Raw genomic sequence first — 5237 nt, 5'->3', positions numbered from 1 at the left:
TTTTCCCTAAAAAAGTAGCATGGAAAATGCTGCACCGACAAGAACGTGGCTCTTAAATTGATGATGATGAATATTTACTTAAACTATGAAAAGTAGTTTACCAAAACATTTTAAAAACGTATTTGTGTGCAGTTAGATACATGAAAGAAATACAATAATGCATTAAAATAATAAAATAAATTAAAAGATAATATTATGTAAGGTCGTTTCTAATCGAGTAAAATCTCACGAGTAAAATGTTTACGAGAGATTGCAACACTGGCCGGAATTAGAAGTACGGAAAAGGAAAAATGTTGGTAGACGGGGAATTGTTTTTTTTTTGTGAGTTTTATTATAATTAGAAATGTTAGAATGTGTTGTTGAACTCGATGTAAACAATACATACAAATAAAACTTATTACCACAACCCGTTTCCGCTACATACCCTATAATAAACACAAGGCAATTAAAACCAACCGCTTATAATTTCATGTACTTAGTATAAACTAGTTCAAGTTTACAACCCTCGAGGGTGCTCATACAGCCTACAGTATCTTTATCTATTCAAGGAATAGTCGGAATTACCGCCTGTGGACCCATAGTTGGGTCTAATTCGCTGCCATCACCGCAAGTGAGGCTGTTTAATGCATGCCATGACTTACCGTGCCCCGGACAATTTAACTTAGCCAGAGTGACGTCATCGTTCCGATGCGCACCAAATTGACCGTGAACATAGTTCCGTGCTCCACCGTAATTGTGACTAACTGTTAGATTAGTTTGCGTCAGAAAGCTATTATTAAAGGTATTTCACTTTTCAGGCTTGAATCACCTGATTGTCCGAAAAAGTAAGATGATTCCGTGCTTCGGAGGGCACGTTAAGCCGTTGGTCCCGGTTATTAGCAGTAAAAACACGTCCACCAAGCCTCAGTGGATTGAGGGGAGGCCTGTGCCCAGCAGAGGGATGTATATATGCAGTTTATGTTTTATGTCTCGAGCCAACTGTGTTAGTAATAATTGCACTTACAATAGTTAATAACTCATTAGTGCAATTTCGGTACCGGGGTTCAAACCGGCCGTTTGAAAAGCAAGCTATAAAGCTCAAGGCCACAGTTTAAAAATAAATGTCACCTATTCAAAAAAAATATCCATCGAACTTTAATAGATACGGTAAGTCCAATTTAAGCCTCTTCAAATTGTCAACTTGTTAGAAGATAATTATTATTTAAATTCGTAGGACGGAAACAGCTACACAAATAATTTATTTATACACGTGTTATGTGTACTATTTGTAATTACTACGACATCAAAACATAATATCAAGTAATTACGCGTCTCCAAGAACATACGGCAATTTTCATCAATAATGACAATTATTACTTTGGAATATTATCGTTGCGTTTCTTACGTGACGCCGTTGTAGCCTAGTTGGAAAAAAGCTTTACTCGCACTGTGATGTCGCAGGTTCAAATCCAGCACAGGCTTAATCCAACGATTTTTTGTATATAAATAATAATAAACATGAGTTGGATGGCCTCCGTGGTCCAGTGGTTGAGCGTTGGGCTCACGATCCGGAGCTCCCGAGTTCAAATCCCGGTGGTGACATATCACAAAAATCACTTTGTGATCCCTAGTTTGGTTAGGACATTACAGGCTAATCACCTGATTGTCCAAAAAGTAAGATGATCCGTGAAGGCACGTTAAGCCGTTGGTCCCAGTTACTACTTACCGATGTAAGTAAATAGTCGATACATGAGCCATGTCAGGAGCTTTTGGCGGCTCAATAATAACCCTGACACCGGAGTTGATGACGTTGGGAATCCACTCCACAACCCACACGATAGAAGAAGAATAAGATTAATGTTATTTGTAGAGGTAATAGATACTTTACTTAATCTTCTTCTTTGCGAGTCGATGGCGATCGATACTAAATGTTTGCTGACCAATAATTGGCCACGCTTACGGCATTGTCAGTGGCTTCGTGAAGGTCTTTAATAGTGCAGGTGTTACTTAGGCTGATTGACTTAGGACTTAATTTACTTTATACTTACTAAATAAATAAAACACGTCAAAAACAAACTAGCAAATGGCATGGATCATTCGGCCCCGTCCTACACAACAAATATTCTCGGCAATGTAACATTGTAACTATGCAGAATGTAACGTAATACAATTACAACGACAAAACTCATTACGGAATTGTCCCCGCAAACCGAGCGCTGCGACGCTTTACAGTCGATATCTTATCGCCCATAGTGCTTGGAAATTGGCCTTTTCCACGTCCCCGCCAAGAGTAGCCGAGCTAGCACTCACCTAAATAAAGTAGCACCTGCGATCATCGATACAGTCCTTTTATTACGGCAGTGTAGTGAACAACTAGGAGCGATATTAACTGTCAACAATTTTCTTTGTTATATCGCACACCCCCCGCTTTTACCGGAGACTGTATTATCCGAGTGCACTTTGCGGCTATCTGACTTGATCTTGTAACTCTAACAGTTGTTGTTGACGCAGAGTAGTGAAAGCGAAGATAAACTATCGTAAGATCATTTTATAATTCACTAGCGACCCGCCCCGGCTTCCCTCTGGTGCATTGCTGAGAAAAAAATGAAATTATGTGCATCACATTAAAAACCTCAAAAATAACACTATTTCTCCACTATTTAATGGATGTTAAATTCGTATATCAAAACATAACTATTTATTATACATTATAAACCTTCCTCTTGAATCACTCTATCTATTAAAAAAAACCGCATCAAAATCCGTTGCGTGGTTTTAAAGATTTAAGCGCATACTTATAGGGCTATAGGGACAGAAAAATCGACTTTGTTTTATACTATGTAGTGAAGATTGTACATAGATCGTCTCTCAATTTTCAAATTTCTACCAAAATCACAAACTAAACAGTTTGCCGAAAGCTTTTGAAAGGGATATGACATATAAATTTACTATTTAATATAATTAAAACACATAATAACGGGTTCTTACCGCGTTTGAATGGGGATATGACACTGCTCCCGATATTTTGACACTGTTGCAAGTGCCATGATCACGGGAACGCGGTAAGAACCCGTTATTATGTGTTTTAATTATGATAATAACCGCGTAAACTTAAAACAATGTACTATTTAATATGACGCAATTTCTAATCAGGGTAGGCAGATATCACAGAATTTCACTTGTTACGATCTTGATGCACCCTTTTAGCCCAAAAGACATCGAAACTGTCTCACAGAATTTATAAAAGTCTGTATCTACCAGTAAGGAAAATTGTGGTATAATGAAATAACTCGGATATTTTTTAAATGTCTTTACTCCTTTTTATACACACACACCCTATATTAAAACCGAAATCCTCCCTCCCGTCCGACATCGCACCAAAGACTCTCCTTTCTTACTTTTAAAAACTCACTACGTCCCATTCATTAACCATCCTCCTTTCATACCATAAACAATCAAATTCCTATTCATTATCCTTACATAGCATTCTTACTTTCTAATTCGGGTAATATACGCACCCACTTTATTATCCTGTCGCACTAACATATTTTATCATCATCATCATCATCACTAATTTAAGAGCCACGCTCCTGTCGGTGTAGCATTCTCCATGCTACTTTTTAAGGAAAAATAGAGCAGTGGTTTCCCACTTGCCTTCTCCGCAGTACTCTGTCTGACGCGTGTGGAATGGCGCCTAGAGTAGGCTATTTCAAAGCCGTACTAGGACTCCTGTCCTCCGCCTCTGAGTGGTACTGATAGTTACTGCTGCCCTCTGTCAGTTTCCAGGTTACAGTGCCTGTGACTAGACTCTTCTGTCCTGCATTGCCGTACCTTTACGTTACAGTTTTGGTAAAGACCTGAACAGTATCTGCTATCTCCCTACTCTGTACCGTCACAGAAACTAAATGTAGGTGTCTCTGCGTTCGCAGTACTCGTGTTGAAATGCTTTGTTATAACTTGTTAACGAACTCTCTTAGTTTGGCTTAGCTATTCCAAAGCTTTACAAGTCTTTATATGCGATCCTTGCCTGCGCGCAACGTTCGTATGAATCACGTCTCAACTCTAACAGGATTCATTTAGATACGTTGCTATTCTTATTTACATAACGACTTTACACATTAGTCCTCTATGTGATAATGTTGCGACTTTAAAAGGATTTAAGGTAAAAAAATATAAAGTTGGGAATAGCTGCGCTGCTTAGAATGCGACAAAAAATATATATTTCAGAGAGAGAGAAAGAGAGAGAGAGAGAGAGTATATTATCTTATACATAAATAATGTTAATGTTGTATAAGTAAACATCAGTATCATGATAAAGCGTGATAGCCGGTCAGAAGAACGCTTGACCTTCACTGTGAGGCCGATGGTTTGAATCCCAGCTAGAGCCTAAACCAATGATTTTAGAATTCATATTTGGATCTTAATGATTATCACGTGCATATCAGTCAAAGAAAACATCGTGAGAAATCTCTCATATTGGCCTGGCCTTTGACGGTTGATAGTCAAACAGGCACTTCTGTAAAAACCGGACCTGTCAATTATTCAGGTTTGGTAAGCGGACCCTGTGCAAAACTGGATAACGCTAGGGAGGTGAAACATATGCAACTCGACTAAGGCCCCAGTTTACCTTATACGGTCACAAGTACTAATTTGTATACACTTTGAAACCATGTCACATTAACTTTTTGACAAATTAAACCGTAAGTCTCATTCAATGTCAAACATGATAGTGCGACAGGGTTCTAAAGTATATTCATATATAGCAAACGTCTTCTTATCGTATGGGTTGTGACGTGGATTATCAACCTCATAAACTTCCTTTGTTCTCACTACTTCGATTCAACTCTGGTGTCAGGGTAATTATTGAGCCGCCAAAAGCCCTTGACATGGTTCATGTAACGACTACTTACATCAGTAAAGAATTACCGGAGCCAACGACTGAACGTGTGCTGTCCGAAGCATGGATCATCCTACTTTCGGACAATCAGGTGGTCAGCCTGTAAAGTCTTAACCAAACTAAGGATTTCAAAGTGATTTTTGTAATATGTTCCCAACGGGACTTGAACCTGGCTACTCCGGATCCCGACCCGAACGCTCAACCAGTGGACCACAGAGGCCGTTATACTGCTATAAAATTTGGTATTTACTAAACCGATGTTAGAAACTTAGCCTAGAACTTTTAGGTAAGTACTTAGGTATACCTACTTTAAAAGTCAGTAACATGTGTCAATGTGAGAAGGGTCTGTTCGAACTATGTC

Source organism: Pectinophora gossypiella, unplaced genomic scaffold (assembly GCF_024362695.1).
Source record: "Pectinophora gossypiella unplaced genomic scaffold, ilPecGoss1.1 Pgos_43, whole genome shotgun sequence".
NCBI classification, from domain to species: Eukaryota; Metazoa; Arthropoda; class Insecta; order Lepidoptera; family Gelechiidae; genus Pectinophora; species Pectinophora gossypiella.
The sequence above is the reverse complement of the archived record's forward strand: the minus strand, read 5'-3'. Positions refer to the sequence as shown.